Raw genomic sequence first — 26846 nt, 5'->3', positions numbered from 1 at the left:
ACCGTCATGTGGCACATGTTGTACCAGCTAGTGCTGCTAATTTTTCTTCCTCTTCAATTTCACCTGTCAAAAGGGCACACATTAATAAATCATAGCCAATACATAAAGGCTATTATAAGGGGAAATAATTATTCTATTTAACTTATTGGGGATTACCCGTTCCAGATGGCTTGCCCAGCATCCATGACATAAAACATACGAATATGGCCATATAATTACATTAATAATTGTCAAACGGGTATAGAACACTTTCCTGTGGAATAGTGAAGGTGTAATGATGATGGCAGATTTGGCACCTCACAACACTTGAACTAGAGGGAAATACTCGTGGAACTCGTGAGTGTGCTCGCAGTCAATACTGTTTTTGGTAATAATGGCGTCTTACCTCCCTCCCGGATCTACGACTCAGTAAAAAAAACTGTTGCAATGCTGCCCTTTTATAGACAAACTGAGGAAGACGTTAGTTTTATCAGTAATTATATTAGATCCAGTCGAGGATAACACCTATTTATTGTTTCTAGTGCCCAGAATTATTGAATGGAAATATCATGAAAAAAATTAGTTTGGGGATGTGGCAATACCTACCACGTCCTAAGAGAAGTCACAACAACGCATTTCTTTATATGATTAAATAAAATACTTTTGTGTTAATTTGTTAGTACAAAATCATCAGCAATATTATCTGCATATTGTATTATCTGCATAGGGAAGTAGAGAGAATGGAAGGGAGAATGCGGTAATGAAGAAAAGAGGAGAGAGATAATGGGAAATAGGAAGCATAGGAGTGAGGGGTGGATGAATGGTAGGGCGGGAGGCCTGGATGAACGGAAGGGAGGGAGAAATAGGAGGAAGGAGAGATAACGGGAAGAACACAGGACGGTAGGGATGCCAAGAGAATGAGAGGGAAGGATTGAGATTGAGAGAGAGGGAGAAAAGGTGAGATGCATAATAGATGGGAGTGAAAAAGAATGTTTTGGAGAGAGTAAGACTGACAACCAGACGAATGCTGGGATGGGGAAGGTGTGTGCTGGGTGAGAAGATGAAGGTGTGTGCTGGGTGAGAAGATGAAGGTGTGTGCTGGGTGAGAAGATGAAGGTGTGTGCTGAGTGAGAAGATGAAGGTGTGTGCTGGGTGAGAAGATGAAGGTGTGTGCTGGGTGAGAAGATGAAGGTGTGTGCTGGGTGAGAAGATGAAGGTGTGTGCTGGGTGAGAAGATGAAGGTGTGTGCTGGGTGAGAAGATGAAGGTGTGTGCTGGGTGAGAAGATGAAGGTGTGTGCTGGGTGAAACAAGGAAGGTGTGTGCTGGGTGAGACAAGGAAGGTGTGTGCTGGGTGAGACAAGGAAGGTGTGTGCTGGGTGAGACAAGGAAGGTGTGTGCTGGGTGAGACAAGGAAGGTGTGTGTTGGGTGAGAAGATGAAGGTGTGTGCTGGGTGAGACAAGGAAGGTGTGTGCTGGGTGAGACAAGGAAGGTGTGTGCTGGGTGAGAAGATGAAAGTGTGTGCTGGGTGAGACAAGGAAGGTGTGTGCTGGGAGAGACGAGGAAGGTGTGTGCTGGGTGAGACAAAGAAGGTGTGTGTTGGGGGAGAGAAGGAAGGTGTGTGCTGGGTGAGACAAGGAAGGTGTGTGTTGGGTGAGAGAAGGTCGGTGTGTGTTGGGTGAGACAAGGAAGGAGTGTGCTGGGTGAGACAAGGAAGGTGTGTGCTGGGTGAGATAAGGAAGGTGTGTGCCTGGAGAGACAAGGAAGGTGTGTGCTGGGAGAGACAAGGAAGGTGTGTGCCTGGAGAGACAAGGAAGGTGTGTGCTGGGTGAGACAAGGAAGGTGAGTGCCTGGAGAGACAAGGAAGGTGTGTGCTGGGTGAGACAAGGAGGGTGTGTGCTGGGTGAGACAAGGAAGGTGTGTGCTGGGTGAAACAAGGAAGGTGTGTGTTAGGTGAGACTAGGAAGGTGTGTGCTGGGAGAGACAAGGAAGGTGTGTGTTGGGTGAGACAAGGAAGGTGTGTGTTGGGTGAGAGAAGGAAGGTGTGTGCTGGGTGAGACAAGGAAGGTGTGTGTTAGGTGAGACAAGAAAGGTGTGTGCTGGGAGAGACAAGGAAGGTGTGTGTTGGGGGAGAGAAGGAAGGTGTGTGTTGGGTGAGACAAGGAAGGTGTGTGTTGGGTGAGACGAGGAAGGTGTGTGCTGGGTGAGAGAAGGAAGGTGTGTGTTGGGTGAGACAAGGAAGGTGTGTGCTGGGTGAGACAAGGAAGGTGTGTGCTGGGTGAGACAAGGAAGGTGTGTGTTGGGTGAGACAAGGAAGGTGTGTGTTGGGTGAGAGAAGGAAGGTGTGTGCTGGGTGAGACAAGGAAGATGTGTGCTGGGAGAGACGAGGAAGGTGTGTGCTGGGTGAGACAAAGAAGGTGTGTGTTGGGGGAGAGAAGGAAGGTGTGTGCTGGGTGAGACAAGGAAGGTGTGTGTTGGGTGAGAGAAGGTAGGTGTGTGTTGGGTGAGACAAGGAAGGAGTGTGTTGGGTGAGACAAGGAAGGTGAGTGCTGGGTGAGACAAGGAAGGTGTGTGCCTGGAGAGACAAGGAAGGTGTGTTCTGGGAGAGACAAGGAAGGTGTGTGCCTGGAGAGACAAGGAAGGTGTGTGGTGGGTGAGACAAGGAAGGTGTGTGCCTGGAGAGACAAGGAAGGTGTGTGCTGGGTGAGACAAGGAAGGTGTGTGCTGGGTGAGACAAGGAAGGTGTGTGTTGGGTGAGACAAGGAAGGTGTGTGCTGGGTGAGACAAGGAAGGTGTGTGCCTGGAGAGACAAGGAAGGTGTGTGATGGGTGAGACAAGGAAGGTGTGTGCTCGGTGAGATAAGGAAGGTGTGTGCTCGGTGAGACAAGGAAGGTGTGTGTTGAGTGAGACAAGGAAGGTGTGTGCTGGGTGAGACAAGGAAGGTGTGTGCTCGGTGAGACAAGGAAGGTGTGTGCTGGGTGAGACAAGGAAGGTGTGTGCTGGGAGAGACAAGGAAGGTGTGAGTTGAGTGAGACAAGGAAGGTGTGTGCTGGGTGAGACAAGGAAGGTGTGTGCTGGGTGAGACAAAGAAGGTGTGTGCTGGGTGAGACAAGGAAGGTGTGTGCTGGGTGAGACAAGGAAGGTGTGTGCTCGGTGACACAAGGAAAGTGTGTGCTCGGTGAGACAAGGAAGGTGTGTGTTGAGTGAGACAAGGAAGGTGTGTGCTCGGTGAGACAAGGAAGGTGTGTGCTCGGTGAGACAAGGAAGGTGTGTGTTGAGTGAGACAAGGAAGGTGTGTGCTGGGTGAGACAAGGAAGGTGTGTGCTGGGTGAGACAAAAAAGGTGTGTGCTGGGTGAGACAAGGAAGGTGTGTGCTGGGTGAGACAAAAAAGGTGTGTGCTGGGAGAGACAAGGAAGGTGTGTGTTGGGTGAGACAAGGAAGGTGTGTGCTGGGTGAGACAAGGAAGGTGTGTGCTGGGTGAGACAAGGAAGGTGTGTGCTGGGTGAGACAAAGAAGGTGTGTGCTGGGTGAGACAAGGAAGGTGTGTGCTGGGTGAGAAAAGGAAGGTGTGTGCTGGGTGAGACAAGGAAGGTGTGTGCTCGGTGAGACAAGGAAGGTGTGTGCTCGGTGAGACAAGGAAGGTGTGTGTTGAGTGAGACAAGGAAGGTGTGTGCTTAGTGAGACAAGGAAGGTGTGTGCTGGGTGAGACAAAAAAGGTGTGTGCTGGGTGAGACAAGGAAGGTGTGTGTTGGGTGAGAGAAGGTAGGTGTGTGTTGGGTGAGACAAGGAAGGAGTGTGCTGGGTGAGACAAGGAAGGTGTGTGCTGGGTGAGATAAGGAAGGTGTGTGCCTGGAGAGACAAGGAAGGTGTGTGCTGGGAGAGACAAGGAAGGTGTGTGCCTGGAGAGACAAGGAAGGTGTGTGCTGGGTGAGACAAGGAAGGTGTGTGCCTGCAGAGACAAGGAAGCTGTGTGCTGGGTGAGACAAGGAAGGTGTGTGCTGGGTGAGACAAGGAAGGTGTGTGTTAGGTGAGACAAGGAAGGTGTGTGCTGGGAGAGACAAGGAAGGTGTGTGTTGGGTGAGACAAGGAAGGTGTGTGTTGGGTGAGAGAAGGAAGGTGTGTGCTGGGTGAGACAAGGAAGGTGTGTGTTAGGTGAGACAAGGAAGGTGTGTGCTGGGAGAGACAAGGAAGTTGTGTGTTGGGGGAGAGAAGGAAGGTGTGTGTTGGGTGAGACAAGGAAGGTGTGTGTTGGGTGAGACGAGGAAGGTGTGTGCTGGGTGAGAGAAGGAAAGTGTGTGTTGGGTGAGACAAGGAAGGTGTGTGCTGGGTGAGACAAGGAAGGTGTGTGCTGGGTGAGACAAGGAAGGTGTGTGTTGGGTGAGACAAGGAAGGTGTGTGTTGGGTGAGAGAAGGAAGGTGTGTGCTGGGTGAGACAAGGAAGGCGTGTGCTGGGAGAGACGAGGAAGGTGTGTGCTGGGTGAGACAAAGAAGGTGTGTGTTGGGGGAGAGAAGGAAGGTGTGTGCTGGGTGAGACAAGGAAGGTGTGTGCTGGGTGAGACAAGGAAGGTGTGTGCTCGGTGAGACAAGGAAGGTGTGTGCTCGGTGAGACAAGGAAGGTGTGTGTTGAGTGAGACAAGGAAGGTGTGTGCTGGGTGAGACAAGGAAGGTGTGTGCTGGGTGAGACAAAAAAGGTGTGTGCTGGGTGAGACAAGGAAGGTGTGTGTTGGGTGAGAGAAGGTAGGTGTGTGTTGGGTGAGACAAGGAAGGAGTGTGCTGGGTGAGACAAGGAAGGTGTGTGCTGGGTGAGATAAGGAAGGTGTGTGCCTGGAGAGACAAGGAAGGTGTGTGCTGGGAGAGACAAGGAAGGTGTGTGCCTGGAGAGACAAGGAAGGTGTGTGCTGGGTGAGACAAGGAAGGTGTGTGCCTGCAGAGACAAGGAAGGTGTGTGCTGGGTGAGACAAGGAAGGTGTGTGCTGGGTGAGACAAGGAAGGTGTGTGTTAGGTGAGACAAGGAAGGTGTGTGCTGGGAGAGACAAGGAAGGTGTGTGTTGGGTGAGACAAGGAAGGTGTGTGTTGGGTGAGAGAAGGAAGGTGTGTGCTGGGTGAGACAAGGAAGGTGTGTGTTAGGTGAGACAAGGAAGGTGTGTGCTGGGAGAGACAAGGAAGTTGTGTGTTGGGGGAGAGAAGGAAGGTGTGTGTTGGGTGAGACAAGGAAGGTGTGTGTTGGGTGAGACGAGGAAGGTCTGTGCTGGGTGGGAGAAGGAAAGTGTGTGTTGGGTGAGACAAGGAAGGTGTGTGCTGGGTGAGACAAGGAAGGTGTGTGCTGGGTGAGACAAGGAAGGTGTGTGTTGGGTGAGACAAGGAAGGTGTGTGTTGGGTGAGAGAAGGAAGGTGTGTGCTGGGTGAGACAAGGAAGGCGTGTGCTGGGAGAGACGAGGAAGGTGTGTGCTGGGTGAGACAAAGAAGGTGTGTGTTGGGGGAGAGAAGGAAGGTGTGTGCTGGGTGAGACAAGGAAGGTGTGTGTTGGGTGAGAGAAGGTAGGTGTGTGTTGGGTGAGACAAGGAAGGAGTGTGCTGGGTGAGACAAGGAAGGTGTGTGCTGGGTGAGACAAGGAAGGTGTGTGCCTGTAGAGAGAAGGAAGGTGTGTGCTGGGAGAGACAAGGAAGGTGTGTGCCTGGAGAGACAAGGAAGGTGTGTGCTGGGTGAGACAAGGAAGGTGTGTGCCTGGAGAGACAAGGAAGGTGTGTGCTGGGTGAGACAAGGAAGGTGTGTGCTGGGTGAGACAAGGAAGGTGTGTGTTGGGTGAGACAAGGAAGGTGTGTGCTAGGTGAGACAAGGAAGGTGTGTGTTGGGTGAGACAAGGAAGGTGTGTGCTAGGTGAGACAAGGAAGGTGTGTGCTGGGTGAGACAAAGAAGGTGTGTGCTGGGTGAGACAAGGAAGGTGTGTGCCTGTAGAGAGAAGGAAGGTGTGTGCTGGGAGAGACAAGGAAGGTGTGTGCCTGGAGAGACAAGGAAGGTGTGTGCTGGGTGAGACAAGGAAGGTGTGTGCCTGGAGAGACAAGGAAGGTGTGTGCTGGGTGAGACAAGGAAGGTGTGTGCTGGGTGAGACAAGGAAGGTGTGTGCTCGGTGAGATAAGGAAGGTGTGTGCTCGGTGAGACAAGGAAGGTGTGTGTTGAGTGAGACAAGGAAGGTGTGTGCTGGGTGAGACAAGGAAGGTGTGTGCTCGGTGAGACAAGGAAGGTGTGTGTTGGGTGAGACAAGGAAGGTGTGTGCCGGGAGAGACAAGGAAGGTGTGAGTTGGGTGAGACAAGGAAGGTGTGTGCTGGGTGAGACAAGGAAGGTATGTGCTGGGTGAGACAAACAAGGTGTGTGCTGGGTGAGACAAGGAAGGTGTGTGCTGGGTGAGACAAGGAAGGTGTGTGCTGGGTGAGACAAGGAAGGTGTGTGCTCGGTGAGACAAGGAAGGTGTGTGCTCGGTGAGACAAGGAAGGTGTGTGTTGAGTGAGACAAGGAAGGTGTGTGCTGGGTGAGACAAGGAAGGTGTGTGCTGGGTGAGACAAAGAAGGTGTGTGCTGGGTGAGACAAGGAAGGTGTGTGCTGGGTGAGACAAAAAAGGTGTGTGCTGGGTGAGACAAGGAAGGTGTGTGTTGGGTGAGACAAGGAAGGTGTGTGCTAGGTGAGACAAGGAAGGTGTGTGTTGGGTGAGACAAGGAAGGTGTGTGCTAGGTGAGACAAGGAAGGTGTGTGCTGGGTGAGACAAAGAAGGTGTGTGCTGGGTGAGACAAGGAAGGTGTGTGCTGGGTGAGACAAAGAAGGTGTTTGCTGGGTGAGATGGGGAAGGAGTGTGCTGGGTGAGATGGGGAAGGTGTGTGCTGGGTGGGATGGGAAAGGTGTGTGCTGGGAGAGATGGGGAAGGAGTGTGCTGGGTGAGACGGGGAAGGTGTGTGCTGGGTGAGATGGGGAAGGTGTGTGCTGGGTGAGACAAGGAAGGTGTGTGCTGGGTGAGACAAAGAAGGTGTTTGCTGGGTGAGATGGGGAAGGAGTGTGCTGGGTGAGATGGGGAAGGTGTGTGCTGGGTGGGATGGGAAAGGTGTGTGTTGGGTGAGATGGGGAAGGAGTGTGCTGGGTGAGACGGGGAAGGTGTGTGCTGGGTGAGATGGGGAAGGTGTGTGCTGGGTGAGACAAGGAAGGTGTGTGCTGGGTGAGACAAAGAAGGTGTGTGCTGGGTGAGATGGGGAAGGAGTGTGCTGGGTGAGATGGGGAAGGTGTGTGCTGGGTGAGATGGGAAAGGTGTGTGCTGGGTGAGATGGGGAAGGAGTGTGCTGGGTGAGACGGGGAAGGTGTGTGCTGGGTGAGATTGGGAAGGTGTGTGCTGGGTGAGATGGGGAAGGTGTGTGCTGGGTGAGATGGGGAAGGTGTGTGCTGGGTGAGATGGGGAAGGTGTGTGCTGGGTGAGATGGGGAAGGTGTGTGCTGGGTGAGACAAGGAAGGTGTGTGCTGGGTGAGACAAAGAAGGTGTGTGCTGGGTGAGATGGGGAAGGAGTGTGCTGGGTGAGATGGGGAAGGTGTGTGCTGGGTGAGATGGGAAAGGTGTGTGCTGGGTGAGATGGGGAAGGAGTGTGCTGGGTGAGACGGGGAAGGAGTGTGCTGGGTGAGATATGGAAGGTGTGTGTTGGGTGAGAAAAGAAAGGTGTGTATTGGGTGAGACAAGGAATGTGTGTGCTGGGTGAGATGGGGAAGGATTGTGCTGGGTGAGATGGGGAAGGTGTGTGCTGGGTGAGATGGGAAAGGTGTGTGCTGGGTGAGATGGGGAAGGAGTGTGCTGGGTGAGATATGGAAGGTGTGTGCTGGGTGAGATGGGGAAGGTGTGTGCTGGGTGAGATGGGGAAGGTGTGTGCTGGGTGAGATGGGGAAGGTGTGTGCTGGGTGAGATGGGGAAGGTGTGTGCTGGGTGAGATGGGGAAGGTGTGTGCTAGGTGAGACAAGGAAGGTGTGTGCTGGGTGAGACAAAGAATGTGTGTGCTGGGTGAGATGGGGAAGGATTGTGCTGGGTGAGATGGGGAAGGTGTGTGCTGTGTGAGATGGGAAAGGTGTGTGCTGGGTGAGATGGGGAAGGAGTGTGCTGGGTGAGATATGGAAGGTGTGTGCTGGGTGAGATGGGGAAGGAGTGTGCTAGGTGAGATGGGGAAGGTGTGTGCTGGGTGAGATGGGGAAGCTGTGTGCCGGGAGAGACAAGGAAGGTGTGAGTTGGGTGAGACAAGGAAGGTGTGTGCTGGGTGAGACAAGGAAGGTGTGTGCTGGGTGAGACAAAGAAGGTGTGTGCTGGGTGAGACAAGGAAGGTGTGTGCTGGGTGAGACAAGGAAGGTGTGTGCTGGGTGAGACAAGGAAGGTGTGTGCTCGGTGAGACAAGGAAGGTGTGTGCTCGGTGAGACAAGGAAGGTGTGTGTTGAGTGAGACAAGGAAGGTGTGTGCTGGGTGAGACAAGGAAGGTGTGTGCTGGGTGAGACAAAGAAGGTGTGTGCTGAGTGAGACAAGGAAGGTGTGTGCTGGGTGAGATGGGGAAGGTGTGTGCTGGGTGAGACAAGGAAGGTGTGTGTTGGGTGAGACAAGGAAGGTGTGTGCTAGGTGAGACAAGGAAGGTGTGTGCTGGGTGAGACAAAGAAGGTGTGTGCTGGGTGAGACAAGGAAGGTGTGTGCTGGGTGAGACAAAGAAGGTGTGTGCTGGGTGAGATGGGGAAGGAGTGTGCTGGGTGAGATGGGGAAGGTGTGTGCTGGGTGGGATGGGGAAGGTGTGTGCTGGGTGGGATGGGGAAGGTGTGTGCTGGGTGAGATGGGGAAGGTGTGTGCTGGGTGAGATGGGGAAGGTGTGTGCTGGGTGAGATGGGGAAGGTGTGTGCTGGGTGAGATGGGGAAGGTGTGTGCTGGGTGAGATGGGGAAGGTGTGTGCTGGGTGAGACAAGGAAGGTGTGTGCTGGGTGAGACAAGGAAGGTGTGTGCTGGGTGAGACAAGGAAGGTGTGTGCTGGGTGAGACAAAGAAGGTGTGTGCTGGGTGAGACAAGGAAGGTGTGTGCTGGGTGAGACAGGGAAGGTGTGTGCTGGGTGAGACAAGGAAGGTGTGTGCTGGGTGAGACAAGGAAGGTGTGTGCTGGGTGAGACAAGGAAGGTGTGTGCTGGGTGAGACAAGGAAGGTGTGTGCTGGGTGAAACAAGGAAGGTGTGTGCTGGGTGAGACAAGGAAGGTGTGTACTGGGTGAGACAAGGAAGGTGTGTGCTGGGTGAGACAAGGAAGGTGTGTGCTGGGTGAGACAAGGAAGGAGTGTGCTGGGTGAGACAAGGAAGGTGTGTGCTCGGTGAGATAAGGAAGGTGTGTGCTCGGTGAGATAAGGAAGGTGTGTGTTGAGTGAGACAAGGAAGGTGTGTGCTGGGTGAGACAAGGAAGGTGTGTGCTCGGTGAGACAAGGAAGGTGTGTGCTGGGTGAGACAAGGAAGGTGTGTGCTGGGAGAGACAAGGAAGGTGTGAGTTGGGTGAGACAAGGAAGGTGTGTGCTGGGTGAGACAAGGAAGGTGTGTGCTGGGTGAGACAAAGAAGGTGTGTGCTGGGTGAGACAAGGAAGGTGTGTGCTGGGTGAGACAAGGAAGGTGTGTGCTCGGTGACACAAGGAAGGTGTATGCTCGGTGAGACAAGGAAGGTGTGTGTTGAGTGAGACAAGGAAGGTGTGTGCTGGGTGAGACAAGGATGGTGTGTGCTGGGTGAGACAAAGAAGGTGTGTGCTGGGTGAGACAAGGAAGGTGTGTGCTGGGTGAGACAATGAAGGTGTGTGCTGGGTGAGACAAGGAAGGTGTGTGCTGGGTGAGACAAGGAAGGTGTGTGCTGGGTGAGACAAAGTGGGTGTGTGCTGGGTGAGACAAGGAAGGTGTGTGCTGGGTGAGACAAGGAAGGTGTGTGCTGGGTGAGACAAGGATGGTGTGTGCTGGGTGAGATGGGGAAGGTGTGTGTTGGGTGAGACAAGGAAGGTGTGTGCTGGGTGAGACAAGGAAGGTGTGTGCTGGGTGAGACAAGGAAGGTGTGTGCTGGGTGAGACAAAGAAGGTGTGTGCTGGGTGAGACAAGGAAGGTGTGTGCTGGGTGAGAAAAGGAAGGTGTGTGCTGGGTGAGACAAGGAAGGTGTGTGCTCGGTGAGACAAGGAAGGTGTGTGCTCGGTGAGACAAGGAAGGTGTGTGTTGAGTGAGACAAGGAAGGTGTGTGCTGGGTTAGACAAGGAAGGTGTGTGCTGGGTGAGACAAAGAAGGTGTGTGCTGGGTGAGACAAGGAAGGTGTGTGCTGGGTGAGACAAAAAAGGTGTGTGCTGGGTGAGACAAGGAAGGTGTGTGTTGGGTGAGAGAAGGTAGGTGTGTGTTGGGTGAGACAAGGAAGGAGTGTGCTGGGTGAGACAAGGAAGGTGTGTGCTGGGTGAGATAAGGAAGGTGTGTGCCTGGAGAGACAAGGAAGGTGTGTGCTGGGAGAGACAAGGAAGGTGTGTGCCTGGAGAGACAAGGAAGGTGTGTGCTGGGTGAGACAAGGAAGGTGTGTGCCTGGAGAGACAAGGAAGGTGTGTGCTGGGTGAGACAAGGAAGGTGTGTGCTGGGTGAGACAAGGAAGGTGTGTGCTGGGTGAGACAAGGAAGGTGTGTGTTAGGTGAGACAAGGAAGGTGTGTGCTGGGAGAGACAAGGAAGGTGTGTGTTGGGTGAGACAAGGAAGGTGTGTGTTGGGTGAGAGAAGGAAGGTGTGTGCTAGGTGAGACAAGGAAGGTGTGTGTTAGGTGAGACAAGGAAGGTGTGTGCTGGGAGAGACAAGGAAGGTGTGTGTTGGGAGAGAGAAGGAAGGTGTGTGTTGGGTGAGACAAGGAAGGTGTGTGTTGGGTGAGACGAGGAAGGTGTGTGCTGGGTGAGAGAAGGAAGGTGTGTGTTGGGTGAGACAAGGAAGGTGTGTGCTGGGAGAGACAAGGAAGGTGTGAGTTGGGTGAGACAAGGAAGGTGTGTGCTGGGTGAGACAAGGAAGGTGTGTGCTGGGTGAGACAAAGAAGGTGTGTGCTGGGTGAGACAAGGAAGGTGTGTGCTGGGTGAGACAAGGAAGGTGTGTGCTCGGTGACACAAGGAAGGTGTGTGCTCGGTGAGACAAGGAAGGTGTGTGTTGAGTGAGACAAGGAAGGTGTGTGCTGGGTGAGACAAGGATGGTGTGTGCTGGGTGAGACAAAGAAGGTGTGTGCTGGGTGAGACAAGGAAGGTGTGTGCTGGGTGAGACAAAAAAGGTGTGTGCTGGGTGAGACAAGGAAGGTGTGTGTTGGGTGAGACAAGGAAGGTGTGTGCTGGGTGAGACAAAGAAGGTGTGTGCTGGGTGAAACAAGGAAGGGGTGTGCTGGGTGAGAAAAGGAAGGTGTGTGCTGGGTGAGACAAGGAAGGTGTGTGCTCGGTGAGACAAGGAAGGTGTGTGCTCGGTGAGACAAGGAAGGTGTGTGTTGAGTGAGACAAGGAAGGTGTGTGCTGGGTGAGACAAGGAAGGTGTGTGCTGGGTGAGACAAAGAAGGTGTGTGCTGGGTGAGACAAGGAAGGTGTGTGCTGGGTGAGACAAAAAAGGTGTGTGCTGGGTGAGACAAGGAAGGTGTGTGTTGGGTGAGAGAAGGTAGGTGTGTGTTGGGTGAGACAAGGAAGGAGTGTGCTGGGTGAGACAAGGAAGGTGTGTGCTGGGTGAGATAAGGAAGGTGTGTGCCTGGAGAGACAAGGAAGGTGTGTGCTGGGAGAGACAAGGAAGGTGTGTGCCTGGAGAGACAAGGAAGGTGTGTGCTGGGTGAGACAAGGAAGGTGTGTGCTGGGTGAGACAAGGAAGGTGTGTGCTGGGTGAGACAAGGAAGGTGTGTGTTAGGTGAGACAAGGAAGGTGTGTGCTGGGAGAGTCAAGGAAGGTGTGTGTTGGGTGAGACAAGGAAGGTGTGTGTTGGGTGAGAGAAGGAAGGTGTGTGCTGGGTGAGACAAGGAAGGTGTGTGTTAGGTGAGACAAGGAAGGTGTGTGCTGGGAGAGACAAGGAAGGTGTGTGTTGGGAGAGAGAAGGAAGGTGTGTGTTGGGTGAGACAAGGAAGGTGTGTGTTGGGTGAGACGAGGAAGGTGTGTGCTGGGTGAGAGAAGGAAGGTGTGTGTTGGGTGAGACAAGGAAGGTGTGTGCTGGGTGAGACAAGGAAGGTGTGTGTTGGGTGAGACAAGGAAGGTGTGTGTTGGGTGAGAGAAGGAAGGTGTGTGATGGGTGAGACAAGGAAGGCGTGTGCTGGGAGAGACGAGGAAGGTGTGTGCTGGGTGAGACAAAGAAGGTGTGTGTTGGGGGAGAGAAGGAAGGTGTGTGCTGGGTGAGACAAGGAAGGTGTGTGTTGGGTGAGAGAAGGTAGGTGTGTGTTGGGTGAGACAAGGAAGGAGTGTGCTGGGTGAGACAAGGAAGGTGTGTGCTGGGTGAGACAAGGAAGGTGTGTGCCTGGAGAGACAAGGAAGGTGTGTGCTGGGTGAGACAAGGAAGGTGTGTGCCTGGAGAGACAAGGAAGGTGTGTGCTGGGTGAGACAAGGAAGGTGTGTGCTGGGTGAGACAAGGAAGGCGTGTGCTGGGAGAGACGAGGAAGGTGTGTGCTGGGTGAGACAAAGAAGGTGTGTATTGGGGGAGAGAAGGAAGGTGTGTGCTGGGTGAGACAAGGAAGGTGTGTGTTGGGTGAGAGAAGGTAGGTGTGTGTTGGGTGAGACAAGGAAGGAGTGTGTTGGGTGAGACAAGGAAGGTGTGTGCTGGGAGAGACAAGGAAGGTGTGTGCCTGGAGAGACAAGGAAGGTGTGTGCTGGGTGAGACAAGGAAGGTGTGTGCCTGGAGAGACAAGGAAGGTGTGTGCTGGGTGAGACAAGGAAGGTGTGTGCTGGGTGAGACAAGGAAGGTGTGTGTTGGGTGAGAGAAGGAAGGTGTGTGCTGGGTGAGACAAGGAAGGTGTGTGCCTGGAGAGACAAGGAAGGTGTGGGCTAGGTGAGACAAGGAAGGTGTGTGCTCGGTGAGATAAGGAAGGTGTGTGCTCGGTGAGACAAGGAAGGTGTGTGTTGAGTGAGACAAGGAAGGTGTGTGCTGGGTGAGACAAGGAAGGTGTGTGCTCGGTGAGACAAGGAAGGTGTGTGCTGGGTGAGACAAGGAAGGTGTGTGCCGGGAGAGACAAGGAAGGTGTGAGTTGGGTGAGACAAGGAAGGTGTGTGCTGGGTGAGACAAGGAAGGTGTGTGCTGGGTGAGACAAAGAAGGTGTGTGCTGGGTGAGACAAGGAAGGTGTGTGCTGGGTGAGACAAGGAAGGTGTGTGCTGGGTGAGACAAGGAAGGTGTGTGCTCGGTGAGACAAGGAAGGTGTGTGCTCGGTGAGACAAGGAAGGTGTGTGTTGAGTGAGACAAGGAAGGTGTGTGCTGGGTGAGACAAGGAAGGTGTGTGCTGGGTGAGACAAAGAAGGTGTGTGCTGGGTGAGACAAGGAAGGTGTGTGCTGGGTGAGACAAAAAAGGTGTGTGCTGGGTGAGACAAGGAAGGTGTGTGTTGGGTGAGAAAAGGAAGGTGTGTGCTAGGTGAGACAAGGAAGGTGTGTGTTGGGTGAGACAAGGAAGGTGTGTGCTAGGTGAGACAAGGAAGGTGTGTGCTGGGTGAGACAAAGAAGGTGTGTGCTGGGTGAGACAAGGAAGGTGTGTGCTGGGTGAGACAAAGAAGGTGTGTGCTGGGTGAGATGGGGAAGGAGTGTGCTGGGTGAGATGGGGAAGGTGTGTGCTGGGTGGGATGGGAAAGGTGTGTGCTGGGTGAGATGGGGAAGGAGTGTGCTGGGTGAGACGGGGAAGGTGTGTGCTGGGTGAGATGGGGAAGGTGTGTGCTGGGTGAGACAAGGAAGGTGTGTGCAGGGTGAGACAAAGAAGGTGTGTGCTGGGTGAGATGGGGAAGGAGTGTGCTGGGTGAGATGGGGAAGGTGTGTGCTGGGTGAGATGGGAAAGGTGTGTGCTGGGTGAGATGGGGAAGGAGTGTGCTGGGTGAGACGGGGAAGGTGTGTGCTGGGTGAGATGGGGAAGGTGTGTGCTGGGTGAGATGGGGAAGGTGTGTGCTGGGTGAGATGGGGAAGGAGTGTGCTGGGTGAGACGGGGAAGGTGTGTGCTGGGTGAGATGGGGAAGGTGTGTGCTGGGTGAGACAAGGAAGGTGTGTGCAAGGTGAGACAAAGAAGGTGTGTGCTGGGTGAGATGGGGAAGGAGTGTGCTGGGTGAGATGGGGAAGGTGTGTGCTGGGTGAGATGGGAAAGGTGTGTGCTGGGTGAGATGGGGAAGGAGTGTGCTGGGTGAGACGGGGAAGGTGTGTGCTGGGTGAGATGGGGAAGGTGTGTGCTGGGTGAGATGGGGAAGGAGTGTGCTGGGTGAGATGGGGAAGGTGTGTGCTGGGTGAGATGGGAAAGGTGTGTGCTGGGTGAGATGGGGAAGGAGTGTGCTGGGTGAGACGGGGAAGGAGTGTGCTGGGTGAGATATGGAAGGTGTGTGTTGGGTGAGAAAAGAAAGGTGTGTATTGGGTGAGACAAGGAATGTGTGTGCTGGGTGAGATGGGGAAGGATTGTGCTGGGTGAGATGGGGAAGGTGTGTGCTGGGTGAGATGGGAAAGGTGTGTGCTGGGTGAGATGGGGAAGGAGTGTGCTGGGTGAGATATGGAAGGTGTGTGCTGGGTGAGATGGGGAAGGAGTGTGCTAGGTGAGATGGGGAAGGTGTGTGCTGGGTGAGATGGGGAAGCTGTGTGCCGAGAGAGACAAGGAAGGTGTGAGTTGGGTGAGACAAGGAAGGTGTGTGCTGGGTGAGACAAGGAAGGTGTGTGCTGGGTGAGACAAAGAAGGTGTGTGCTGGGTGAGACAAGGAAGGTGTGTGCTGGGTGAGACAAGGAAGGTGTGTGCTGGGTGAGACAAGGAAGGTGTGTGATCGGTGAGACAAGGAAGGTGTATGCTCGGTGAGACAAGGAAGGTGTGTGTTGAGTGAGACAAGGAAGGTGTGTGCTGGGTGAGACAAGGAAGGTGTGTGCTGGGTGAGACAAAGAAGGTGTGTGCTGGGTGAGACAAGGAAGGTGTGTGCTGGGTGAGATGGGGAAGGTGTGTGCTGGGTGAGACAAGGAAGGTGTGTGTTGGGTGAGACAAGGAAGGTGTGTGCTAGGTGAGACAAGGAAGGTGTGTGCTGGGTGAGAGAAAGAAGGTGTGTGCTGGGTGAGACAAGGAAGGTGTGTGCTGGGTGAGACAAAGAAGGTGTGTGCTGGGTGAGATGGGGAAGGAGTGTGCTGGGTGAGATGGGGAAAGTGTGTGCTGGGTGGGATGGGAAAGGTGTGTGCTGGGTGAGATGGGGAAGGAGTGTGCTGGGTGAGACGGGGAAGGTGTGTGCTGGGTGAGATGGGGAAGGTGTGTGCTGGGTGAGACAAGGAAGGTGTGTGCTGGGTGAGACAAAGAAGGTGTGTGCTGGGTGAGATGGGGAAGGAGTGTGCTGGGTGAGATGGGGAAGGTGTGTGCTGGGTGAGATGGGAAAGGTGTGTGCTGGGTGAGATGGGGAAGGAGTGTGCTGGGTGAGACGGGGAAGGTGTGTGCTGGGTGAGATGGGGAAGGTGTGTGCTGGGTGAGATGGGGAAGGTGTGTGCTGGGTGAGATGGGGAAGGTGTGTGCTGGGTGAGATGGGGAAGGTGTGTGCTGGGTGAGATGGGGAAGGTGTGTGCTGGGTGAGACAAGGAAGGTGTGTGCTGGGTGAGACAAAGAAGGTGTGTGCTGGGTGAGATGGGGAAGGAGTGTGCTGGGTGAGATGGGGAAGGTGTGTGCTGGGTGAGATGGGAAAGGTGTGTGCTGGGTGAGATGGGGAAGGAGTGTGCTGGGTGAGACGGGGAAGGAGTGTGCTGGGTGAGATATGGAAGGTGTGTGTTGGGTGAGAAAAGAAAGGTGTGTATTGGGTGAGACAAGGAATGTGTGTGCTGGGTGAGATGGGGAAGGATTGTGCTGGGTGAGATGGGGAAGGTGTGTGCTGGGTGAGATGGGAAAGGTGTGTGCTGGGTGAGATGGGGAAGGAGTGTGCTGGGAGAGATATGGAAGGTGTGTGCTGGGTGAGATGGGGAAGGAGTGTGCTAGGTGAGATGGGGAAGGTGTGTGCTGGGTGAGATGGGGAAGGAGTGTGCTGGGTGCGATATGGAAGGTGTGTGCTGGGTGAGATGGGGAAGGAGTGTGCTAGGTGAGATGGGGAAGGTGTGTGCTGGGTGAGATGGGGAAGGAGTGTGCTGGGTGAGATGGGGAAGGAGTGTGCTGGGTGAGATATGGAAGGTGTGTGCTGGGTGAGATGGGGAAGGAGTGTGCTAGGTGAGATGGGGAAGGTGTGTGCTGGGTGAGATGGGGAAGGTGTGTGCTGGGTGAGATGGGGAAGGTGTGTGCTGGGTGAGATGGGGAAGGTGTGTGCTGGGTGAGATGGGGAAGGAGTGTGCTGGGTGAGATGGGGAAGGTGTGTGCTGGGTGAGATGGGGAAGGTGTGTGCTGGGTGAGATGGGGAAGGAGTGTGCTGGGTGAGATGGGGAAGGAGTGTGCTGGGTGAGATGGGGAAGGTGTGTGCTGGGTGAGATGGGGAAGGAGTGTGCTGGGTGAGATGGGGTTAGGTGTGTGTGTTGACTGAGACAAGGAAGGAGTGTGTTGGGTGAGAAAAGGAAGGTGTGTATTGGGTGAGACAAGGAAGGTGTGTGCTGGGTGAGATGGGGAAGGTGTGTGCTGGGTGAGATGGGGAAGGTGTGTGCTGGGTGAGATGGGGAAAGAGTGTGCTGGGTGAGATGGGGAAGGAGTGTGCTGGGTGAGATGGGGAAGGTGTGTGCTGTGTGAGATGGGGAAGGTGTGTGTGCTGGGTGAGATGGGGAAGGAGTGTGTTGGGTGAGTTGGAGAAGGTGTGTGCTGGGTGAGATGGGGTAGGAGTGTGCTGGGTGAGACAAAGAAGGTATGTGCTGGGTGAGACAAGGAAGGTGTGTGCTGGGTGAGACAAGGAAGGTGTGTGCTGGGTGAGACAAAGAAGGTGTGTGCTGGGTGAGACAAGGAAGGTGTGTGCTGGGTGAGACAGGGAAGGTGTGTGCTGGGTGAGACAAGGAAGGTGTGTGCTGGGTGAGACAAGGAAGGTGTGTGCTGGGTGAGACAAGGAAGGTGTGTGCTGGGTGAGACAAGGAAGGTGTGTGCTGGGTGAAACAAGGAAGGTGTGTGCTGGGTGAGACAAGGAAGGTGTGTGCTGGGTGAGACAAGGAAGGTGTGTGCTGGGTGAGACAAGGAAGGTGTGTGCTGGGTGAGACAAGGAAGGAGTGTGCTGGGTGAGACAAGGAAGGTGTGTGCTGGGTGAGATGGGGAAGGAGTGTGCTGGGTGGGACAAGGAAGGTGTGTGCTGGGTGAGATGGGGAAGGAGTGTGCTGGGTGAGATGGGGAACGTGTGTGCTGGGTGGGATGGGGAAGGAGTGTGCTGGGTGAGATGGGGAAGGTGTGTGCTGGGTGAGATGGGGAATGTGTGTGCTGGGTGAGATGGGGAAGGTGTGTGCTGGGTGAGATGGGGAAGGTGTGTGTGCTGGGTGAGATGGGGAAGGAGTGTGCTGGGTGAGATCGGGAAGGTGTGAGATGGGGAAGGAGTGTGCTGGGTGAGATGGGGAAAGTGTGTGCTGGGTGAGACATGGAAGGTGTGTGCTGTGTGAGAAGGGGAAGGTGTGAGATGGGGAAGGAGTGTGCTGGGTGAGATGGGGAACTTGTGTGCTGGGTGAGATGGGGAAGGTGTGTGATGGGAGAGACAAGGAAGGTGTGTGCTTGGTGAGACATAGAAGGTGTGTGCTGGGTGAGATGGGGAAGGTGTGAGATGGGGAAGGAGTGTGCTGGGTGAGATGGGGAAGGTGTGTGCTGGGTGAGATGGGGAAGGTGTGTGCTGGGTGAGATGGGGAAGGAGTGTGCTAGGTGAGATGGGGAAGGTGTGTGCTGGGTGAGATGGGGAAGGTGTGTGCTGGGTGAGATGGGGAAGGAGTGTGCTGGGTGAGATATGGAAGGTGTGTGCTGGGTGAGATGGGGAAGGAGTGTGCTAGGTGAGATGGGGAAGGTGTGTGCTGGGTGAGATGGGGAAGGTGTGTGCTGGGTGAGATGGGGAAGGTGTGTGCTGGGTGAGATGGGGAAGGTGTGTGCTGGGTGAGATGGGGAAGGAGTGTGCTGGGTGAGATGGGGAAGGTGTGTGCTGGGTGAGATGGGGAAGGTGTGTGCTGGGTGAGATGGGGAAGGAGTGTGCTGGGTGAGATGGGGAAGGAGTGTGCTGGGTGAGATGGGGAAGGTGTGTGCTGGGTGAGATGGGGAAGGAGTGTGCTGGGTGAGATGGGGTTAGGTGTGTGTGTTGACTGAGACAAGGAAGGAGTGTGTTGGGTGAGAAAAGGAAGGTGTGTATTGGGTGAGACAAGGAAGGTGTGTGCTGGGTGAGATGGGGAAGGTGTGTGCTGGGTGAGATGGGGAAGGTGTGTGCTGGGTGAGATGGGGAAAGAGTGTGCTGGGTGAGATGGGGAAGGAGTGTGCTGGGTGAGATGGGGAAGGTGTGTGCTGTGTGAGATGGGGAAGGTGTGTGTGCTGGGTGAGATGGGGAAGGAGTGTGTTGGGTGAGTTGGAGAAGGTGTGTGCTGGGTGAGATGGGGTAGGAGTGTGCTGGGTGAGACAAAGAAGGTATGTGCTGGGTGAGACAAGGAAGGTGTGTGCTGGGTGAGACAAGGAAGGTGTGTGCTGGGTGAGACAAAGAAGGTGTGTGCTGGGTGAGACAAGGAAGGTGTGTGCTGGGTGAGACAGGGAAGGTGTGTGCTGGGTGAGACAAGGAAGGTGTGTGCTGGGTGAGACAAGGAAGGTGTGTGCTGGGTGAGACAAGGAAGGTGTGTGCTGGGTGAGACAAGGAAGGTGTGTGCTGGGTGAGACAAGGAAGGTGTGTGCTGGGTGAAACAAGGAAGGTGTGTGCTGGGTGAGACAAGGAAGGTGTGTGCTGGGTGAGACAAGGAAGGTGTGTGCTGGGTGAGACAAGGAAGGTGTGTGCTGGGTGAGACAAGGAAGGAGTGTGCTGGGTGAGACAAGGAAGGTGTGTGCTGGGTGAGATGGGGAAGGAGTGTGCTGGGTGAGATGGGGAACGTGTGTGCTGGGTGGGATGGGGAAGGAGTGTGCTGGGTGAGATGGGGAAGGTGTGTGCTGGGTGAGATGGGGAATGTGTGTGCTGGGTGAGATGGGGAAGGTGTGTGCTGGGTGAGATGGGGAAGGTGTGTGTGCTGGGTGAGATGGGGAAGGAGTGTGCTGGGTGAGATCGGGAAGGTGTGAGATGGGGAAGGAGTGTGCTGGGTGAGATGGGGAAAGTGTGTGCTGGGTGAGACATGGAAGGTGTGTGCTGTGTGAGAAGGGGAAGGTGTGAGATGGGGAAGGAGTGTGCTGGGTGAGATGGGGAACTTGTGTGCTGGGTGAGATGGGGAAGGTGTGTGATGGGAGAGACAAGGAAGGTGTGTGCTTGGTGAGACATAGAAGGTGTGTGCTGGGTGAGATGGGGAAGGTGTGAGATGGGGAAGGAGTGTGCTGGGTGAGATGGGGAAGGTGTGTGCTGGGTGAGATGGGGAAGGTGTGTGCTGGGTGAGACAAGGAAGGTGTGTGCTGGGTGAGACGAGGAAGGTGTGTGCTGGGTGAGACAAGGAAGGTGTGTGCTGGGTGAGACGAGGAATGTGCGTGCTGGGTGAGACAAGGAAGGTGTGTGCTGGGTGAGACAAGGAAGGTGTGTGCTGGGTGAGACAAGGAAGGTGTGTGCTGGGTGAGACAAGGAAGGTGTGTGCTGGATGAGACAAGGAAGGTGTGTGCTGGGTGAGACAAGGAAGGTGTGTGCTGAGTGAGAAGAGGAAGGTGTGTGCTGAGTGAGACAAGGAAGGTTTGTGCTGGGTGAGACAAGGAAGGTGTGTGCTGGGTGAGACAAGGAAGGTGTGTGCTGGGTGAGACAAGGAAGGTGTGTGCTGAGCGAGAAGAGGAAGGTTTGTGCTGGGTGAGACAAGGAAGGTGTGTGCTGGGTGAGACAAGGAAGGTGTGCGCTGGGTGAAACATGGAAGGTGTGTGCTGGGTGAGATGGGGAAGGAGTGTGCTGGGTGAGATGGGGAAGGTGTGTGCTGGGTGAGACGAGGAAGGTGTGTGTTGGGTGAGATGGGGAAGGTGTGTGCTCGGTGAGACAAGGAAGGTGTGTGCTGGGTGAGACAAGGAAGGTGTGTGCTGGGTGAGACAAAGAAGGTGTGTGCTGGTTGAGACAAGGAAGGTGTGTGCTGGGTGAGACAAAAAAGGTGTGTGCTGGGTGAGACAAGGAAGGTGTGTGTTGGGTGAGACAAGGAAGGTGTGTGCTGGGTGAGACAAGGAAGGTGTGTGCTGGGTGAGACAAAGAAGGTGTGTGCTGGTTGAGACAAGGAAGGTGTGTGCTGGGTGAGACAAAAAAGGTGTGTGCTGGATGAGACAAGGAAGGTGTGTGTTGGGTGAGACAAGGAAGGTGTGTGCTGGGTGAGACAAGGAAGGTGTGTGCTGGGTGAGACAAAGAAGGTGTGTGCTGGGTGAGATTGGGAAGGAATGTGCTGGGTGAGATGGGGAAGGTGTGTGCTGGGTGAGACAAAGAAGGTGTGTGCTGGGTGAGATGGGGAAGGAATGTGCTGGGTGAGATGGGGAAGGTGTGTGCTGGGTGAGATGGGAAAGGTGTGTGCTGGGTGAGATGGGGAAGGAGTGTGCTGGGTGAGACGGGGAAGGTGTGTGCTGGGTGAGATGGGGAAGGTGTGTGCTGGGTGAGATGGGGAAGGTGTGTGCTGGGTGAGACAAAGAAGGTGTGTGCTGGGTGAGACAAGGAAGGTGTGTGCTGGGTGAGACAAAGAAGGTGTGTGCTGGGTGAGATGGGGAAGGAGTGTGCTGGGTGAGATGGGGAAGGTGTGTGCTGGGTGAGATGGGAAAGGTGTGTGCTGGGTGAGATGGGGAAGGAGTGTGCTGGGTGAGACGGGGAAGGAGTGTGCTGGGTGAGATATGGAAGGTGTGTGTTGGGTGAGAAAAGGAAGGTGTGTATTGGGTGAGACAAGGAATGTGTGTGCTGGGTGAGATGGGGAAGGTGTGTGCTGGGTGAGATATGGAAGGTGTGTGCTGGGTGAGATGGGGAAGGTGTGTGCTGGGTGAGATGGGAAAGGTGTGTGCTGGGTGAGATGGGGAAGGTGTGTGCTCGGTGAGATATGGAAGGTGTGTGCTGGGTGAGATGGGGAAGGTGTGTGCTGGGTGAGATATGGAATGTGTGTGTTGGGTGAGAAAAGGAAGGTGTGTATTGGGTGAGACAAGGAATGTGTGTGCTGGGTGAGATGGGGAAGGAGTGTGCTGGGTGAGATGGGGAAGGTGTGTGCTGGGTGAGATGGGAAAGGTGTGTGCTGGTGAGATGGGGAAGAAGTGTGCTGGGTGAGATATGGAAGGTGTGTGTTGGGTGAGACAAGGAAGGTGTGTGTTGGGTGAGAGAAGGAAGGTGTGTGATGGGTGAGACAAGGAAGGCGTGTGCTGGGATAGACGAGGAAGGTGTGTGCTGGGTGAGACAAAGAAGGTGTGTGTTGGGTGAGACGAGGAAGGTGTGTGCTGGGTGAGAGAAGGAAGGTGTGTGTAGGGTGAGACAAGGAAGGTGTGTGCTGGGAGAGACAAGGAAGGTGTGTGTTGGGTGAGACAAGGAAGGTGTGTGTTGGGTGAGAGAAGGAAGGTGTGTGCTGGGTGAGACAAGGAAGGTGTGTGTTAGGTGAGACAAGGAAGGTGTGTGCTGGGAGAGACAAGGAAGGTGTGTGTTGGGAGAGAGAAGGAAGGTGTGTGTTGGGTGAGACAAGGAAGGTGTGTGTTGGGTGAGACGAGGAAGGTGTGTGCTGGGTGAGAGAAGGAAGGTGTGTGTTGGGTGAGACAAGGAAGGTGTGTGCTGGGTGAGACAAGGAAGGTGTGTGCTGGGTGAGACAAGGAAGGTGTGTGTTGGGTGAGACAAGGAAGGTGTGTGTTGGGTGAGAGAAGGAAGGTGTGTGATGGGTGAGACAAGGAAGGCGTGTGCTGGGAGAGACGAGGAAGGTGTGTGCTGGGTGAGACAAAGAAGGTGTGTGTTGGGGGAGAGAAGGAAGGTGTGTGCTGGGTGAGACAAGGAAGGTGTGTGTTGGGTGAGAGAAGGTAGGTGTGTGTTGGGTGAGACAAGGAAGGAATGTGCTGGGTGAGACAAGGAAGGTGTGTGCTGGGTGAGACAAGGAAGGTGTGTGCCTGGAGAGACAAGGAAGGTGTGTGCTGGGTGAGACAAGGAAGGTGTGTGCCTGGAGAGACAAAGAAGGTGTGTGCTGGGTGAGACAAGGAAGGTGTGTGCTGGGTGAGACAAGGAAGGCGTGTGCTGGGAGAGACGAGGAAGGTGTGTGCTGGGTGAGACAAAGAAGGTGTGTATTGGGGGAGAGAAGGAAGGTGTGTGCTGGGTGAGACAAGGAAGGTGTGTGTTGGGTGAGAGAAGGTAGGTGTGTGTTGGGTGAGACAAGGAAGGAGTGTGCTGGGTGAGACAAGGAAGGTGTGTGCTGGGAGAGACAAGGAAGGTGTGTGCCTGGAGAGACAAGGAAGGTGTGTGCTGGGTGAGACAAGGAAGGTGTGTGCCTGGAGAGACAAGGAAGGTGTGTGCTGGGTGAGATAAGGAAGGTGTGTGCTGGGTGAGACAAGGAAGGTGTGTGTTGGGTGAGAGAAGGAAGGTGTGTGCTGGGTGAGACAAGGAAGGTGTGTGCCTGGAGAGACAAGGAAGGTGTGTGCTAGGTGAGACAAGGAAGGTGTGTGCTCGGTGAGATAAGGAAGGTGTGTGCTCGGTGAGACAAGGAAGGTGTGTGTTGAGTGAGACAAGGAAGGTGTGTGCTGGGTGAGACAAGGAAGGTGTGTGCTCGGTGAGACAAGGAAGGTGTGTGCTGGGTGAGACAAGGAAGGTGTGTGCCGGGAGAGACAAGGAAGGTGTGAGTTGGGTGAGACAAGGAAGGTGTGTGCTGGGTGAGACAAGGAAGGTGTGTGCTGGGTGAGACAAAGAAGGTGTGTGCTGGGTGAGACAAGGAAGGTGTGTGCTGGGTGAGACAAGGAAGGTGTGTGCTGGGTGAGACAAGGAAGGTGTGTGCTCGGTGAGACAAGGAAGGTGTGTGCTCGGTGAGACAAGGAAGGTGTGTGTTGAGTGAGACAAGGAAGGTGTGTGCTGGGTGAGACAAGGAAGGTGTGTGCTGGGTGAGACAAAGAAGGTGTGTGCTGGGTGAGACAAGGAAGGTGTGTGCTGGGTGAGACAAAAAAGGTGTGTGCTGGGTGAGACAAGGAAGGTGTTTGTTGGGTGAGAAAAGGAAGGTGTGTGCTAGGTGAGACAAGGAAGGTGTGTGTTGGGTGAGACAAGGAAGGTGTGTGCTAGGTGAGACAAGGAAGGTGTGTGCTGGGTGAGACAAAGAAGGTGTGTGCTGGGTGAGACAAGGAAGGTGTGTGCTGGGTGAGACAAAGAAGGTGTGTGCTGGGTGAGATGGGGAAGGAGTGTGCTGGGTGAGATGGGGAAGGTGTGTGCTGGGTGGGATGGGAAAGGTGTGTGCTGGGTGAGATGGGGAAGGAGTGTGCTGGGTGAGACGGGGAAGGTGTGTGCTGGGTGAGATGGGGAAGGTGTGTGCTGGGTGAGACAAGGAAGGTGTGTGCAGGGTGAGACAAAGAAGGTGTGTGCTGGGTGAGATGGGGAAGGAGTGTGCTGGGTGAGATGGGGAAGGTGTGTGCTGGGTGAGATGGGAAAGGTGTGTGCTGGGTGAGATGGGGAAGGAGTGTGCTGGGTGAGACGGGGAAGGTGTGTGCTGGGTGAGATGGGGAAGGTGTGTGCTGGGTGAGATGGGGAAGGTGTGTGCTGGGTGAGATGGGGAAGAAGTGTGCTGGGTGAGACGGGGAAGGTGTGTGCTGGGTGAGATGGGGAAGGTGTGTGCTGGGTGAGACAAGGAAGGTGTGTGCAGGGTGAGACAAAGAAGGTGTGTGCTGGGTGAGATGGGGAAGGAGTGTGCTGGGTGAGATGGGGAAGGTGTGTGCTGGGTGAGATGGGAAAGGTGTGTGCTGTGTGAGATGGGGAAGGAGTGTGCTGGGTGAGACGGGGAAGGTGTGTGCTGGGTGAGATGGGGAAGGTGTGTGCTGGGTGAGATGGGGAAGGAGTGTGCTGGGTGAGATGGGGAAGGTGTGTGCTGGGTGAGATGGGAAAGGTGTGTGCTGGGTGGGATGGGGAAGGAGTGTGCTGGGTGAGACGAGGAAGGAGTGTGCTGGGTGAGATATGGAAGGTGTGTGTTGGGTGAGAAAAGAAAGGTGTGTATTGGGTGAGACAAGGAATGTGTGTGCTGGGTGAGATGGGGAAGGATTGTGCTGGGTGAGATGGGGAAGGTGTGTGCTGGGTGAGATGGGAAAGGTGTGTGCTGGGTGAGATGGGGAAGGAGTGTGCTGGGTGAGATATGGAAGGTGTGTGCTGGGTGAGATGGGGAAGGAGTGTGCTAGGTGAGATGGGGAAGGTGTGTGCTGGGTGAGATGGGGAAGCTGTGTGCCGGGAGAGACAAGGAAGGTGTGAGTTGGGTGAGACAAGGAAGGTGTGTGCTGGGTGAGACAAGGAAGGTGTGTGCTGGGTGAGACAAAGAAGGTGTGTGCTGGGTGAGACAAGGAAGGTGTGTGCTGGGTGAGACAAGGAAGGTGTGTGCTGGGTGAGACAAGGAAGGTGTGTGCTCGGTGAGACAAGGAAGGTGTATGCTCGGTGAGACAAGGAAGGTGTGTGTTGAGTGAGACAAGGAAGGTGTGTGCTGGGTGAGACAAGGAAGGTGTGTGCTGGGTGAGACAAAGAAGGTGTGTGCTGGGTGAGACAAGGAAGGTGTGTGCTGGGTGAGATGGGGAAGGTGTGTGCTGGGTGAAACAAGGAAGGTGTGTGTTGGGTGAGACAAGGAAGGTGTGTGCTAGGTGAGACAAGGAAGGTGTGTGCTGGGTGAGACAAAGAAGGTGTGTGCTGGGTGAGACAAGGAAGGTGTGTGCTGGGTGAGACAAAGAAGGTGTGTGCTGGGTGAGATGGGGAAGGAGTGTGCTGGGTGAGATGGGGAAGGTGTGTGCTGGGTGGGATGGGAAAGGTGTGTGCTGGGTGAGATGGGGAAGGAGTGTGCTGGGTGAGACAAAGAAGGTGTGTGCTGGGTGAGATGGGGAAGGAGTGTGCTGGGTGAGATGGGGAAGGTGTGTGCTGGGTGGGATGGGAAAGGTGTGTGCTGGGTGAGATGGGGAAGGAGTGTGCTGGGTGAGACGGGGAAGGTGTGTGCTGGGTGAGATGGGGAAGGTGTGTGCTGGGTGAGACAAGGAAGGTGTGTGCTGGGTGAGACAAAGAAGGTGTGTGCTGGGTGAGATGGGGAAGGAGTGTGCTGGGAGAGAGAGGGAAGGTGTGTGCTGGGTGAGATGGGAAAGGTGTGTGCTGGGTGAGATGGGGAAGGAGTGTGCTGGGTGAGACGGGGAAGGTGTGTGCTGGGTGAGATGGGGAAGGTGTGTGCTGGGTGAGATGGGGAAGGTGTGTGCTGGGTGAGATGGGGAAGGTGTGTGCTGGGTGAGATGGGGAAGGTGTGTGCTGGGTGAGATGGGGAAGGTGTGTGCTGGGTGAGACAAGGAAGGTGTGTGCTGGGTGAGACAAAGAAGGTGTGTGCTGGGTGAGATGGGGAAGGAGTGTGCTGGGTGAGATGGGGAAGGTGTGTGCTGGGTGAGATGGGAAAGGTGTGTGCTGGGTGAGATGGGGAAGGAGTGTGCTGGGTGAGACGGGGAAGGAGTGTGCTGGGTGAGATATGGAAGGTGTGTGTTGGGTGAGAAAAGAAAGGTGTGTATTGGGTGAGACAAGGAATGTGTGTGCTGGGTGAGATGGGGAAGGATTGTGCTGGGTGAGATGGGGAAGGTGTGTGCTGGGTGAGATGGGAAAGGTGTGTGCTGGGTGAGATGGGGAAGGAGTGTGCTGGGTGAGATATGGAAGGTGTGTGCTGGGTGAGATGGGGAAGGAGTGTGCTAGGTGAGATGGGAAGGTGTGTGCTGGGTGAGATGGGGAAGGAGTGTGCTGGGTGAGATATGGAAGGTGTGTGCTGGGTGAGATGGGGAAGGAGTGTGCTGGGTGAGATGGGGAAGGTGTGTGCTGGGTGAGATGGGGAAGGTGTGTGCTGGGTGAGATGGGGAAGGAGTGTGCTGGGTGAGATATGGAAGGTGTGTGCTGGGTGAGATGGGGAAGGAGTGTGCTAGGTGAGATGGGGAAGGTGTGTGCTGGGTGAGATGGGGAAGGTGTGTGCTGGGTGAGATGGGGAAGGTGTGTGCTGGGTGAGATGGGGAAGGTGTGTGCTGGGTGAGATGGGGAAGGAGTGTGCTGGGTGAGATGGGGAAGGTGTGTGCTGGGTGAGATGGGGAAGGTGTGTGCTGGGTGAGATGGGGAAGGAGTGTGCTGGGTGAGATGGGGAAGGAGTGTGCTGGGTGAGATGGGGAAGGTGTGTGCTGGGTGAGATGGGGAAGGAGTGTGCTGGGTGAGATGGGGTTAGGTGTGTGTGTTGACTGAGACAAGGAAGGAGTGTGTTGGGTGAGAAACGGAAGGTGTGTATTGGGTGAGACAAGGAAGGTGTGTGCTGGGTGAGATGGGGAAGGTGTGTGCTGGGTGAGATGGGGAAGGTGTGTGCTGGGTGAGATGGGGAAAGAGTGTGCTGGGTGAGATGGGGAAGGAGTGTGCTGGGTGAGATGGGGAAGGTGTGTGCTGGGTGAGATGGGGAAGGTGTGTGTGCTGGGTGAGATGGGGAAGGAGTGTGTTGGGT

General features: G+C 54.9%; 1 protein-coding gene across 5 annotated transcripts in view; it reads left to right on the top strand.

Annotated features, from left to right (window-relative positions):
- LOC123770550 (uncharacterized) overlaps positions 1-26846 on the top strand; it is a 216036-nt gene that overhangs the window by 76801 nt on the left and 112389 nt on the right. The gene's annotated exons all lie outside the window — the stretch shown is intronic.

The sequence above is a fragment of the Procambarus clarkii genome, chromosome 46 (genome assembly GCF_040958095.1).
Source record: "Procambarus clarkii isolate CNS0578487 chromosome 46, FALCON_Pclarkii_2.0, whole genome shotgun sequence".
Taxonomy (NCBI): domain Eukaryota; kingdom Metazoa; phylum Arthropoda; class Malacostraca; order Decapoda; family Cambaridae; genus Procambarus; species Procambarus clarkii.
The sequence above is the reverse complement of the archived record's forward strand: the minus strand, read 5'-3'. Positions and strand labels throughout refer to the sequence as shown.